The following is a 15,901-nucleotide window of genomic DNA, read 5'->3' as shown; positions in this document are numbered from 1 at the left end:
AGTTGCTGCTACTAAGATTTCTGCGCTATCAGGTTTAATGTTAAAATAAGGTGGTTAATAAGCCGGTATTGATTTTATGCCGATTACATGGGTCTAGGATGGATTAACTGGCCAGGGAGCGATGGGTTTCTATTCAGATGCATGCAGATCCTGTTGGGCCAGTTGCTTTAATAAGGTTCGCCCTCCAGGTGGTGGGCAGTGGTTATCCTTGTTAATCTAACCCCCTTTGTCCAGGTCGTAGTTTGCGAGGGTGTTTCAGAATTATATTATAGCTAGGGCGGTGGAAGTCGTATTTAAAAGGGGGACAAGTTGCATTAAGTAGTTGCGCTCCTTGCGAGTTTGTTGGGAAACCCAGGGGCCTTATGCCTACTGCCGCTAGGGATTCTGAAAGGATTTTCAGCTTTTTGCCCTCAAAGAGGTTTTGCTGTTTTTCATCTTCAGATGGGTCACCCAACTATTTGTTTCCCTTTCCTTGGGGTTAGATTGTTGTTGTTATATACATACCAATTTCTGTCTGCATAAATACCAATATCTGTCTGTATAAATGCCAATTTCTGTCTAGGTGAACTAACTCTCGGGTGTGGGAAAATTCCTATATTTACTGGGCTATAGCAGCACCCTTTGGAATTACAGGCCCAAATTTTGTTGTGAATGGGTAAGTTGCATTGGTTAGGATTACGAGAAATGCACCGAAAGTGCCTGCTAAATGCCCCATGGGCAGCAGAGGAGAAGTTTGGGGCCCCACTTGGGAGGCAATGATTTGGGCGCGTTCGTGGGTATTGAACGGATATGGCCATTGTACGCTTGTCATTTAGCGTTGGCGGAAGCGTCATACAATACCCAAGTTTATGTTATGGGGCGAAGAGCTTTCATAGGCCCGATGGGGTACACCTCACGGGTGCGGGGCTAGAGCAGTGACCAGTGACCTCTGCAGTTTTCACTTTAATTTTAAGAGGGTCACAGTTTTGGTGGCGGGCCTGGTTCTGCGAACCGGGCTTTGGCGGGAAGCAGTGCTCTTGGGCGGCCTATTATTAGCGCAGGAGTGCCTGTGGTAGCATTCTTCCTTTGAGAGCGGCCAGTTTGTCACCGCCTAAAAGGGGGGACATGGTCATTGTTCCAAGGGAGGGACCAATGCTGTGCCAATTAGGGAAGGATGGTACTGCCCCCGGTCAGTCTGTGCAAGGCGGCGATCCGCCCCCTTTTTATTTGTATTGGTATCCATCGGGCTGTGGCCTCGGAGCACTGCTTTCTTCTTGCCACCTATTCTAAAATTTCAATTTGATCAATAAATTCTGGCTGTGACCTCTTTTAATTCCATATACATGTGTCAGTGTGTTTATTTCTAGGTTTAGGATTAAGTTAAGTTAACGAAAGGGAATAATAAAACAAATGGGTGACTTAATGCATCCGAATACTTGAATAAGTTTGAGGATAGATAAGCACCCTGTTTGATATGTAATTTTGTTAGGTAAGTTAATGGTTAAAGCTGGGGGGGGTTGCATTCGTCACTTGAGGAGTATAAGCCTATGGTAGGATTTAGGGGAGGGCTTAGAGGTCCCATATAAATAGTCTGGGGAAGGGAGCCATCTTCCTCTTTCCAGTTTATTCAACCCCACCCACCCACCCGTGTAAGCTGGTTTCTATAATTCTTAATTTGTTGGTTTGTGCTTTTGTCTGTGATTTCTCCCAACAGGTAGAGGTGCAGCCTGGCGGGAAGCAGTGCTCATGGGCGGCCTATTATTAGCGCAGGAGTGCCTGTGGTAGCATTCTTCCTTTGAGAGCGGCCAGTTTGTCACCGCCTAAAAGGGGGGACATGGTCATTGTTCCAAGGGAGGGACCAATGCTGTGCCAATTAGGGAAGGATGGTACTGCCCCCGGTCAGTCTGTGCAAGGCGGCGATCCGCCCCCTTTTTATTTGTATTGGTATCCATCGGGCTGTGGCCTCGGAGCACTGCTTTCTTCTTGCCACCTATTCTAAAATTTCAATTTGATCAATAAATTCTGGCTGTGACCTCTTTTAATTCCATATACATGTGTCAGTGTGTTTATTTCTAGGTTTAGGATTAAGTTAAGTTAACGAAAGGCAATAATAAAACAAATGGGTGACTTATATATTTTTTACCAGCAAATATACTTTATTTGAATAATAAAGCGTTTTTCTCTGATATCGCCATCTTGAGATGGCAGTAACATTGGAAGTCAGCTGGCGATACAGGCATAGGTGTAAGCTTTTTAAAATGATTGGGGTGTTCACAACTGGACGCATTTCCCAATTTTGAGCCAACCGCACAGGTGTCTTAGGGGCCTATTCATGATGTTAATTATCGGGGTCCGAACCAACCCCGATAATTACCATTCTGACTCGCCGTGGCTACCGGAGCAATTCATCATTGCTCCGGCGTGGTGACAGCTGATGCAATATCAGCTGTCACGGCGAGCCGCTTCACTGCTCCTTTTCTTTTGTGCGCAAATGAGCCCCGACGTCCTGTGGAAGGAGCCGGACAGGGGCAGAGGGATCCGAAAGGATCCCTCATCTCAACCCGGAACTCTTTCCCATAGGGAAGGAGCAGGCTGCAATGCCAGAGCAGGAGCACACGCCATCTGAAGATGGCGAATGCTCCCGCAGTCAAGCTCCGAAAATATTATATTTTCGGAGCTTGATGAATTCTGTCCCCCATACTAGTGTATGGGGACAGCGGGCCATTCTGCAAAAGTAAGGTAAGTAGGCGATATCTATGATACCTCCTGCTTTACCCTCTTGATGAATGGCCCGTTAACTTAATTTTTACAATTGCAGGTGAAAATGTGCATTTTCACCTGCTTTTGTGAAAATTAAGTGATGATGAATAGGCCCCTTAGGGGCAGATGTACTAAGCTCTGGAAAGTGGTAAATTGGAGAGTGATAAACTACCAACCAATCAGCTCCTAACTGTAATTTTTCAAACACAGCCTGTGACATGGCAGTTAGGAGCTGTTGCAAGCGTTGCATGATTCATCCGAAGTAGCAAGTCGTTGAGTATGATTTGGAGCTCAGGCAAACAGATACTGACGTCAAGTAGGCGGTTCTAGGCAGACACTGGGTGGCGAGTATTAAGGAGCACGGAATGGGTGCTTCTGATGGGAGTGTCATGAGACTGTACTGTTCTAGGCTTCAGCCCAACTTCTCTGGTTCTCAGACAAAGTTGGGACAACTGTTTCAGATGGATCTTTTGCACCCAACATGGTATCGGTAAAAAACTAACAAATCACGCACATAGGCGGCTTAATTAGCATATCTTAGCCAGTGGCTGCAGAATTACGGTTTTGGGGTGCAAAGGTGGGGAAACCACCCTGCACCCTTGGGACAGGTCCCCAAAGGTTACCTGCATCAAAAAGAATCCTAAAAAAATTTGAAGGACACCCCAAAAAAACGGCTTTGAAAAAGGGGGCAAAAAAGTACCAAGTGGGGGTGCAAACTTAAAAACTAGTGAAATAAGCTTTTGGGGGGTCTGCAAGTATGGGGGAGGTATTTTTTGATTGCAGATGCTTGCAGAAGGTGCGTTTTTAAAACTTCACTATTGCGATTTTTAACCATGCTTCCACCCATTTTCATGTACCGCAAATTTGCTGGGACTAGTTATTTTCTCCAAAAAAACCTGCTAATTGCTATTCTTCACCACTTGTGTGCAAAGACGCTAATCAGCAGCTTATGCATTTAAGTACCCAAAATACCTTCAGCAGGGCTATTCAGGGGTATCTATAGTGATCCCCAATGTTAGTGCATCTTTTGGGGGGGTGTCAGGCTGATTTCCCTAAATCTTACAGCACTTTTCGCCTGATTGCATTTCGCCGAGTCCCGTTTTTGCGTCCTTTGGAATTGAATAGGGCGAATAGTGGGGGCGCTCACGAAAAGTTTCCTCCTCCAAAACACGCGAAGTCGATGAAAAGTACAGCAGGCAAAACCTTTCGCGTCTAATTGAATATGCCCCCTAGTCTTCATGCTGCAGTGCTTCTTTATGTCGTAAATTCAAGACACTATGGGCTTGATCAGAGATGGATGCTGTCGCTAAAGCGATCGCAGCTGCAAGTTTGCACGGAACACAGCTGTGAAAATAAGCTAATAGTTCCAAAGCTTACATGAGCATTAGGACTCCCATCGCTGCCTTCTCATATGCGTACGATGTCGGTTACCTGTGTAAATATCGGTAACATCGACACACATCGAGCGGCCATCTTGCCCTTGCAGCAGGCTCGGCAGCTCTCCTGACATGCTGCGTAGGAGATCGCGAGGGCTAATATACGCACCCATGTCACGGCATTTAAACAGTGAGACTCGCCTGCGTTTTCTGACTACACCCCATTACCTCCCCCAAAATGCTGACAATGCATCATTCACTTTGCGGTGGATTCCTCAGTGCGTCCGTAATCGCAATGTGATCGCTGCACAGGCGCAGTGCGGCTTATGCTCAAGGGCAAACAATCACTCGATCTGCGTAAATATCACAATTGCGTCTGTCTCTGAATCAATCCCTATACACAACGGAGGCAGCTGACCAGTGGTTTTGTTGGTTTTATGCAACTACAAGCCCCAGCATTACTTGACAGCTCTCATATCAAGTGGAGAGCTACAGGTTTCCTAAACTCCAGTTCGAACATATTTACGGTGATTTAAATGCTGGATGTCAGTTTTATTTTCTCCCTCTCTGCAAAGCTTTCTGCTTCCCCTGCAAAGGTAACACACAACTTTTACTGAGTCCAGGTGCAGAATACTTTCACTTCTCACAGGGGCTCAATTTCCTGCTAATAACAAACGTTTTTGTTGTACATTGTACAGCACAGAAACGCCTGATACTGTTATCTGCGCAGTTCCAATGAAAGCTGTAAAGTCATTTGCCCACAAAGCTCCAATTAAGACCAATGCTTTATTTTACTGCGAGTTCTGATGACTGTTGTAGTTATGCCAAAGCAAATAAGTCAGCTATTTGCTCATATAAGATCATATTCAAACGCATAGACAGTGCCGAAGGTGGTTTTGTTTTGGGGGGCGTGGGGGGTTTGCAAAAAAATCAAAGAAGGGAACAAAATAGACTGAAAAAAATAATAAAAGCAACAACTCTGGGCTTGTTCTACCAGCTTCTTCTGTCCATGAAAAAGATTATTTTTAGATGTTTTTACAGTATTGCACCTCTGTTATGGTGATGTCAGTTATAGGGTAAGGCGGAGAGTGTACAGTACTTACTGTACCTCCATCTATAGCTGCTTGGTGCAAGGGTTATATAGGGTACTGTATATAAACATCCCATCTGTCCTGATTTATGAGGCGCAGGCCTAATTTCATGGGACTGTCCTGTAGATCAGAAGTTTAGTCCCGATTTTAGAACAGCTCAGAAACGTGCCTATAATGAGTGACCTTCAACGCTGCGTGTGCCAGCCCAGTGCATTGGGTTGGGTATGATATCCCTGCTTTGACCATCCAGGCAGTCACAATACCAGAAGTGGAATCCCGACGGTGAAAATCCCGATGAATTTTGGCGCGGATTCTAAATAAATCTAACCATAACACTAACCCTAATATTTACCTTCGGGATTCGACTGTATTTTGACCCATCGGCAGGAGCGTATCTATAATGGGTGCCGGGTGTGCAGTGCACATGGGCCGCTAGGTTCAAGGGGGCCCCCACCGCACATCTTGCACCCATTTAATCAATACTTACCTCTTCTGAGTCCCGCTTCGGCAGTAGCAGCACTGTGCAAATCACTGGCAAAATGGCGCAGTGACCATTTTCCTTGCGCATGCGCTTTACTGAATTTGGCGGGAAAATGGCTGCCGCGCCATTTCCCCTGTGATCTGCACGTGCACAGTAGACTCTGGCATAGCACTAGAGTCCACTCTGGTGCCCGAAATCTGCTGCGCTCAGTGCGCTGCTGGCCGCCGGGTAGAGAGGAGGAGGCCCCAGATGGAGACTGCCCTCGGGCACCCTCCTCTCTTAATACGTAACTGCCCACCGGGATTCTGCTGCCAGTATTGTAATCTAATCTAATCTCAGATTGTTAATGTGTAATCTAAGGTAGGGATGGCCATCGGTGGTTTAGCCATCGATGGTCACAATCGGGTGTAGTAGGTATTACTACAAAAAAATCAAATCCCGACAGCAGCAGCCCGACAAGGGTGAAGATCCCTATCATCCCTAAGGTAAGTATTGCTAACCTAATTCCCCCCCCTAACCCTCCTTTAGAGGTGCCTAACCCTAACCTCCCCCAAAAAGTGCCTAACCCTAATCCCCCCTCTAAGTGTCTAAACCTAACCCCCCCTTCCCCACAGTCTACATCTAAGTCCCCGGGGGGGTACCTAACCCTAACCTCCCCCCGGTGGTGCCTAGCCCTAACCCCCCCTTCCCCTAGCCTAAACCTAACCTGGTTTAATACTTGTCAAGCAGTGGGCCAATCAGAGAGTGGGGGTGAGGCTTCGTGGGTCGATGGCGAGAACCACTAGATATCCGCCATCGATGGCAAAACCATCGTCCATCCCCAAATGATAGTTGCGCTTGCGCAGTAACACTGCCGGTACAAGAGTGTAGCTTTCCCTGTAGGCTTTGCCAGGACAGCTGCTCTCCTGAGCTATCCGCACGTTCGGGCACTCTAAGTATCGTGCCGTAAGGAGAGTTAACGTTACACTATTATACACTATAAGGGGTAAATTTACTAAAGTGAGAGTTTTTAGAAGTGGAGATGTTGCCCATAGCAACCAATCAGATTCTAGCTATTATCTTCTAGAAGGTGCTAGTTACATGTTAAGTAGAATCTGATTGGTTGCTATGGGCAACATCTCCACTTCTGAAAACTCTCACTTTAGTAAATTTCCCCCATAGTACTTGAATTTGCCTGAAATTCGTGACTGCCTCGCTCCACATGCTCGTGTGTTTTTATCCAACACTCCGCCAATATTTTTACCGCCTACGTTGCCAGCATGGTATATTAAATCCAGCCTAGAACTCATGTCAAGATACATCTACCACCTGTCGACTCCATTGTCTCCTAAATTGAGCTACCGGTAATCCCCCAGAATGCACAGGAAGAACGTGCTCCACTTTACACGGCGAGGTTCCCCGCTCTCCGTGTCAGGCCTAACATAATACTGTAAGAACAGAACAGCTCCGGCTTCCTCTGGCATACAATACCTGCAATATATTCTGGTTTAATCATGCATATATTTTGTATTCCTCTGGCCAGGATGAAGCTGTTGGAAATAATGTATTCTGAGTCAGACCAACTGCCGCTCACAAAGGGGGAAGAGGAGAAGAGAGAGATTTGCTTGAGTAACTGTAATAATTGGAAAATTATTTTGATAGCCTGAAACAATCTAATATATTACAGAATTTTATTAAAATAATATCAAATCAAATTAACTGCAATTCCATAATGAATTAGGTAACAAGGTAGGCAGATATTAATCGGTCTTGGCTTGCAGGCAGGGGAGACAGGAATGTGTGAGCGCAAGACAACACAATCACTATCACAGGCAGCAGCGAAATCCCTGAGCGGAAAGGAAAAAAAAAAAAAAGCTTTAACCATTGTAGATTTTTTTTTTTTCTCTTTTTACTTTCACTTTATAATCTGTCTGGAAACATTTGTATTTCTTTCATTTATGTGAGGTCTAAGGATTTTTTTTTTTTTTTTAATTTTAATTGCTTTGTGATTTTGTACTTAATGTTCTGAGGTTCACAAATTAGTGATTGATACAGGGGATATTAAAGATTTTTTTTGTTACATTGGGAAAAAGGTTTAGCTGTCGGGAAGAAGCAGATTATTTATATAGGTAAGTGATATCGATAAGGTGGGTGGATACTGTTTCTGTACTTTGTAAGGCGCTGCGGACCCCTTTTGGCACCATTTAAATAAAGGATGATGGGGGTGGTTCAGGCTCAGGCGGTAATACTATCGCAGCTGCTATAGCACTATTATGGCGATGAACCAGGAGGCATTACTGATCGGAGCTGCGTGATCATCGGCCACCTGAGTGACCATGGGGTCCCACTAGCCAACCGCCAAAGATACACAATAGAGGCCAGGAAACCTCCATCAGCTGACGTAGATCCCAGCCCCCCCAACGGCGGCGGCGCGCCTCCGTTTTGTGAAAAGAGCCCGTAGCCGCCCCCTCCCTGCCCAGAAACAGCAGCAGATTTTCAATCACTGATATTCTGCTGCCAGGCTGCGTGCGGGATCGCAGACCTGTACTGTGCATTATTATACTTTATTTATATGGCGCCACAAGTGTTCCGCAGCGCCTTACAAAGTACATAAACAAATAATTTGACAAGTGACTTACAGTACAATACAATATAGGACAAGGACATGGCTAATATACGTTGCTACACAAGTGACCATAACACCCAGATATGCAACAGAGCGTAAGTGTAAGGTGCCCTGGTGAGGGGTAAGAACTGAAGTAGATGAAAGTAAAGTAAGGAGTAGCACAAGAGGGTAGAGGCCCTGCTCGTAAGAGCTTACATTTTAAAGCGGAGGGGCAGACAAACAGGTGTGACACAGATGGGGTAGACAGGGAGGAAGGAGCATGATTCAGCAAGTTAGGATGGGAGCTGGAAGGCTTTGATGAAGTAGTGGGTCTTGAGAGCCCGTTTGAAGGATTGTAAAGAGGTGGAGAGTCTGATAGGAAGAGGGAGAGAGTCCCAAAGGTCAGGAGCAGCAGGGGCAAAATCTTGGAGGCGTGAGTGGGAGGAAGTAATCAGTTGGCATGTGAGGCAGCATGCACTAGTTGAGTGAAGGGGGCGGACAGGAGAGTGAAGGGAGATGAGATCAGATATGTAAATGGGAGAGGAATGGGTGAGGGCTTTGTAAGCGAGTGTGAGAACCTTGAATTGGGTTCTAAAAGGGAAGGAGAGCCAGTGGAGGGCTTGTAGGAAAGGGGAGGCAGATGAGGCATTTAGATAGGAATTTAGAGAGGAAGATGAGTCGAGCAGCAGCATTGAGGACAGACTGGAGAAGAGAGAGATGGGAGTTGGGGAGGCCAGATAAGAGGAGTTTACAGTAGTCCAATCTGGATATGACCGGTGAGTGTATGAGGGTTTTAGTAGCATCCTGGGTGAGATAAGGTCTGATCTTGGAAATATTTTTGAGATAGAAACGACAGGACTGCGTGATGCTCTAGATATGTGGTTTGTAGGAGAGGGAGGAGTCCAGGATAACTCCAAGACAGCGCACTTTGGGGCTAGAAGAGATAATTGTGCCATCAATTGTTAAAGAAATAGTGGGAAGTGTGGTTATGTTGGAGGGTGGGAAAATGATCAGCTCAGTCTTAGACATATTAAGTTTAAGAAATCGCTGGGACATCCAGGAAGAAATAGCAGAGAGACAGTTGGAAATATGAGTGAGGAGAGAGGGGGGTGCGAGATCAGGGGAGGAAAGGTTGATCTGAGTATCATCAGCATAGAGATGATAATGGAGGTCAAAAGAGCTGATGAGTTCACCTAGAGAGGATGTATAGAGGGAGAATAGTAGAGGTCCAATAACAGAACCTTGGGGAACAACTACTGTAAGAGGCTGTGGGGGAGAAGAGGAGTCATGAGAGGAGACAGAGAATGATTGGTAAGAGAGGTAGGAGGATAGCCAGGAGAGGGCAGTGTCACGTAGACCAAGGGAGTGAAGGATTTGCAGCAGGAGAGGGTGGTCAACAGTGTCGAAGGCAGCAGAGAGGTAAGGAGAATAAGCAGAGAGTATTGGCCCTTGGATTTGGCAGCAAGGAGGTCGTTGCTGACTTTTGTGTGGGCTGTTTCAGTGGAGTGAAGAGAATGGAAGCCAGACTGAAAAGGGTCAATGAGGGAGTGGGAGGAAAGAAAGGTGGTAAGGCGGTTGTAGACAATACGCTCAAGGATCTTGGAGACAAAAGGGAGGAGAGAGATGGGACAATAGTTGGAGAGAGTGTTAGGATCAAGGGTAGGTTTTTTAAGAATGGGGGAGACAAGGGCATGTTTGAATGCAGAATGGACAGTGTCAAATGAGAGGGAGAGATTGAGGAGGTGGGCAAGATGGGAACAGGCACAAGGAGAGAGGTAGCGAGGAGACATGAAGGGATAGAGTCAAGGGGGGAGGGGGAAGGGGGGGAGGACTGGATGAGAGCCATGACTTCCTCTCCAGATACAGTGAAATGAATGGAGATGGGTGATCCGGGAAAGGAGGAGGTGTAGAGCAGAGGAACTGGTGGGATATGATGTCCTGACATATGGAATCAATCTTAGATGTGAAATAGGTAGCAAAGTCAAGGGCAGTGAGTGAGGAGAGGAGGCGAGGAGGGGGTGGACAGAGGAAGGAGTTGAAGGTGGTATAGAGATGCTGGGGATTTGAGGCCTGGAAGGAGATGAGGTTCTTGAAATATGACTGTTTAGAGATGGAGAGAGCAGCACTGTAGGATGAGAGCATAAATTTGAAGTTGAGAAAATTTGTCTTAGAGCGTGATCTTCTCCACTGTCGCTCGGCGGTTCTTGAACACTTTTGCAGATATCTGGTGCATTTGGAATGCCAGCGTTGTAGTGTGGATCTGTGAGGGTGAGTAGTGATTGCCGGAGCAACAGAGTCAAGAGCAGAAGTAAGGGAGGCATTGCATAGGGAAGCAGCTTGTTCAGGGCAGGAGAGAGAGAGGATAGGGAGAGAAGCAAGTCAATCAGGGAAGAGAAAGAAACGGCGTTGATAGCCTCAATGTTACGCTTAGTGATGGTGGCCTTAGGAGGTAGAGGAGAGGAAGGAGAGAGAGATAGGTTAAAAGAGAGAAGGTGGTGGTCAGAGAGGGGGAATGGGGAGTTGGAATAATCAGAAATATTACAACGGTGAGTGAAGACTAGATCAAGTGAGTGCCCACTCACATGTGAGGGTGAGCAGGTCCATTGGGAGAGACCAAATGAGGAAGTGAGGGTAAGGAGTTATTAGGCAGAGGATTCTGTGGGAATATCAATAGGAATATTGAAGTCACCAAGGATAATGGAGGGTAGGTCAGAGGAGAGATAGTGAGGGAGCCAGGAAGCAAAGCTGTCAAGGAACTTAGAGGGAGGACCAGGGGGAAATGACAGCTACTCGCAGGTGTACTGGTTGGAAGAGGCATATAGCATGAATCTTAAATGTAGAGAATGTAAGCGACGGTTCAGAGGGTAGCGAGCAGGGTTGAACATGAGTTCAGCCCAGCTCGCGGTGTGAATGGGTAACCCGGGTCGAGGCGACCCAGGTCCCGTTCACTGCATAGGGAGAGCTGGCGCATGGAGATGATCTCATCTTCATGCGCCTGCTCATCACGTGACGCCGATGGCGTCTTCAACCACCGGCATTAGAGCCGTTTTAGGCCACCAGGCTGAAATGGGTCTCAGGGCGTTGCACCCGGGATCGATGAGTGCAAAAATCCGGGGGAGGGGGGGGGCAACTCGCAATTAGCGAAGTGAAAGGGGTATTACGCTCCAGTTCCCGCTATTGTGCATTGCCTCCTACTACAATAGTTACAAAAGTTACATTAATGTCAATGATTCATTATGTCAATAACTGTTTCTAAACTTCATCTTGAGAATAAGCAACTGAAGGCTAATATTGGTCATTCAAATGCTGGATACACACTACACGATGTGTGTACCTATCAATGGCATGATACATTGCGCTGCCTGTACACAACGCAACAGCGCCATGTGTAGTTCCATGCTGCAGTAAGCAGTATGGTGCCGTTCATCGCATCGTCCCACCTGCTGTTCCGCACAGCAGATGGGACGACGCAATGAACGACCCAGGGGCACGCGCGATCGAGCGTACACACTATGCGATCTGCAAGTTATATCGTTCTGATCTGCGTTGGAGCGATATATAATGTAATGGATCGCGTAGTGTGTGCCCAGCTCTAGACATGCTAATTTCAAACGGAAAACTGTGTAAAGTGGTTTAAATCTTCATGTCTGTTTATGGTTGAATTTATTTTCATTGAATTTTTCTTTAGAGTTCACTTTTTGATCAGCTTTCTATATTTAGTTGTGTCGTGTGTCTAAATGACAGCCTATAGTGTGTTGCCTATTTTAAGTATACCCAATAAAGTTATTATTTTATGGAGAATCCATTATATATATATATATATATATTAGGGGTGTGCACCGGCCACTTTTCGTGTTTTGTGTTTTGGTTTTGGATCTGGATCTTTCTTCGTGTTTTGGATCTGGATTGGTTTTGCCAAAACCACCCTTCCGTGTTTTGGGTTCTGGGTTTTGTGTTTTGGATCTGTATTTTTTTGAAAAAAAGCATAAAAACAGCTAAAATCACAGAATTTGTAGGTTTTTCTGCTCCTATGCTATTATTAACCTCAATAACCTTAATTTCCACTCATTTCCAGTCTATTCTGAACACCTCACACCTCACAATAGTGTTTTTATGTCCAAAAGGTTGCACCGAGGTAGCTGGATGACTATGCTAAGCGACACGAGTGGGCGGCACAAACACGTGACCCATCTAGGAGTGACACTGCAGTGGCAGGCAGGATGGCAGTTAGAAAAACTAGGCCCCAAACTGTACATAATGCAAAGAAAAAAAGAGGTGCAAGATGGAATTGTCCTTGGGCCCTCCCACCCACCCTTATGTTGTATAAACAGGACATGCACACTTTAACAAATCAATCATTTCAGCGCCAGGGTCTGCCACACAACTGTGGCTGAAATGATTGGTTCGTTTGGGCCCCCACAAAACAAGCTGGCAATTAATGTGTCCCTGCACAAACTGGCTCTACGGAGGCAAGATGTCATCCTCATCCTCCTCATCCACCGATTCCTCACCCTCTTCAGTGTGTACATCCTCATCCTCACAAAGTATTAACTCGTCCCCACTTGAATCCACCACCACAGGTCCCTCTGTACCTTCTGGAGGCTGGTCTCCCTGGAAGAGCTGATAATTCATTTTGATGAACATCATCTTCTCCACATTCTGTGGAAGCAACCTCCTACGCCTTTCGCTGACAAGGTTCCCGGCTGCACTAAACACTCTTTCGGAGTACACACTGGAGGGGGGGCAACTCAGGTAAAATAGAGCCAGTTTGTACAGGGGCCTCCAAATTGCCTCTTTTTCCTGCCAGTACAGGTATGGACTGTCTGACATGCCTACTTGGATGCTGTCACCGATGTAATCCTCCACCATTCTGTCAATGGTGACAGTATCATATGCAGTGACAGTAGACATGTCAGAAATTGTTGCCAGGTCCTTCAGTCCGGACCAGATGTCCAAACTTGGTCCTGCCTGCCCTGCATCACCGCCAGCGGGTTGCTTAGGATACCTAAGTTTTTTCCTGGCAGCCCCAGTTGCGGGAGAAAATGAAGAAGGAGCCGTTGACGTGTCACGTTCCGCTTCAGCTGACAGTGTGTTCACCAGCAGGTCTTTGCACCTCTGCAGGCTTGTGTCGGCCGGAAAGAGAGACACCACATAGGCTTTAAACCTAGGATCGAGCACGGTGGCCAAAATGTAGTGGTCTGATTTCAACAGATTGACCACCCTGGAATCCTGGCAAAGCGAATGAAGGGCTTCATCCACAAGTCCCACATGCCGAGTGGAATCGCTCCGTCTTAGCTCCTCCTTCACTTTCTCCAGCTGCTTCTGCAAAAGCCTGATGAGGGGAATGACCTGACTCAAGCTGGCAGTGTCTGAACTGACTTCACGTGTGGCAAGTTCGAAGGGCTGAAGAACCTTGCACAACACGGAAATCATTCTCCACTGCGCTTGAGTCAGGTGCATACCCCCTCCTTTGCCTATGTCATAGGTGGATGTATAGGCTTGTATGGCCTTTTGCTGCTCCTCCATCCTCTGAAGCATATAGAGGGTTGAGTTCCACCGCGTCACAACCTCTTGCTTCAGGTGATGGCGGGGCAGGTTCAAGAGTGTTTGCTGGCGCTCCAGTCTTCGGCACGCAGTCGCTGAATGGCGAAAGTGGCCAGAAATTTTTCGGGCCACCCAAAGCGTCTCCTGCACGCCCCTGTCGCTTTTCAGAAAATTCTGCACCACCAAGTTTATTGTGTGAGCAAAACATGGGACGTGCTGGAATTTGCCCAGATGTAATGCCCGCACAATATTGGTGGCGTTGTCAGATATCACAAATCCCCAGGAGAGTCTAAGTGGGGTAAGCCACTGGGCGATGATTTCCCTCAGTTTCTCTAAGAGGTTGTCGGCGGTGTGCCTCTTACTGAAACCGGTGATACACAGCGTAGCCTGCCTTGTAACGAGCTGGCGTTTCTGAGATGCTGCTACTGGTGACGCTGCTGCTGTTGCTGCGTAAGGTGATACATCTACCCAGTGGGCTGTCACAGTCATATAGTCCTTAGTCTGCCCTGTTCCACTTGTCCACATGTCCGTGGTTAAGTGGACATTGTGTACAACGGCATTTTTCAGGACACTGAGGACACTTTTTCTGACGTTTCTGTACAGTCTCGGTATCGCCTGCCTAGTGAAGTGGAATCTAGACGGGATTTGGAACCGGGGACACACTACCTCCATCAATTGTCTAAATCCCACTGCACTAATGGCGGATACCGGACGCACGTCTAACACCAACATAGCAGTCAAGGCCTCAGTTATACGTTTTGCTTCAGGATGACTGCTGTCGTACTTCATCCTCCTCGCTAAGGACTGTTGGAGGGTCAATTGTTTAGTAAAAGTAGTGGTGTTCCTACTTCCTCTCTGGGATGATGAACGACTCCCAGCAGCAGCAGCAACAGCAGCAGCGGCAGCAGTAGGCGTAGCAATGCAGGATCCTCCGGAGGAATCCCGGATAGGAGAGTCAGTCATGCCAGTGATATGGCCTGCAGGACTACTTCCGATCCTGACTAAGGAGGAAATTGACGAGGAGGGAGTTGACGGTGTGGTTTGCAGGCGCTTGGATACAACAGGACAACGGGATTTAGGTGTCCCTGGACTGCTTACGGTCTGAGCCAAAGTTTCTGAACTTGACAGTAACTTTTTATGAACGCGCTGCAGGTGCCGTATAAGGGAGGATGTTCCTAGGTGGTTGACGTCCCTACCCCTACTTATTTCACCTTTACATATGGTACATATGGCAAGACAGTTGTTGTCCGGATTTGGATAGAAATATTGCCAGACCAAAGAGGTGGAATGTTTGGTCTTCTGCCCAGGCATGACCGTGATGGGCTTTTTCATCCCACGGACAACAACTGTCTCCCCCGGAGCCTGATTTAAACAAACCACATCACCATCAGAATCCTCCTCGCCAACTTCCTCCTCAGCGCCAGCTACACCAGTATCCTCATCCTGTTGTACTTCAACAGTGACATCTTCAATTTGCATATCAGCAAGTGGACTGTGGGTGCTCCTTTCAGCACTTGCAGGGGGCGTGCAAATGGTGGAAAGAGCCACCTCTTCCCGTCCAGTGCTGGGAAGGTCAGGCATCGCAACCACCACCACACTTGGACTCTCTTTGGGGATTTGTGATATCTTCTTAGAAAGCACAGTTCTTCGCTGTGCTTTTGCCAGCTTAACTCTTTTGATTTTTTTAGTGGGAGGAGTGCTTCCATCGTCATGTGAAGCTGAACCACTAGTCATGAACATACTAGGGATCGACCTTAGCCGTTCCTTGCCACTCCGTGTCGTAAATGGCATATTGGCAAGTTTACGTTTCTCTTCAGCTGATTTAAATGTCTTTTTCAAGGTCATTTTCCTGAACTTTGCCATTTGGGATTGTATGTGCCCTCTACTATGACATTGGGCATCGGCCTTGGCAGACGACGTTGATGGCATGTTATCGTCTATGTCATGACTAGTGGCAGCAGCTTCAGCACTAGGAGGAAGTGGTTCTTGATCTTTCTCTATTTTATTTTTATCGGAGAAAGTTTGGTCCTCCATTTATGTTATATCGATTTGATATATACGTGCGGCTAAACACAGAAAATAAATT

This window comes from Taudactylus pleione, unplaced genomic scaffold (assembly GCF_031769625.1).
Source record: "Taudactylus pleione unplaced genomic scaffold, aTauple2 ptg001628l, whole genome shotgun sequence".
NCBI lineage: Eukaryota > Metazoa > Chordata > Amphibia > Anura > Myobatrachidae > Taudactylus > Taudactylus pleione.
Note: the sequence above shows the minus strand (reverse complement) of the source record.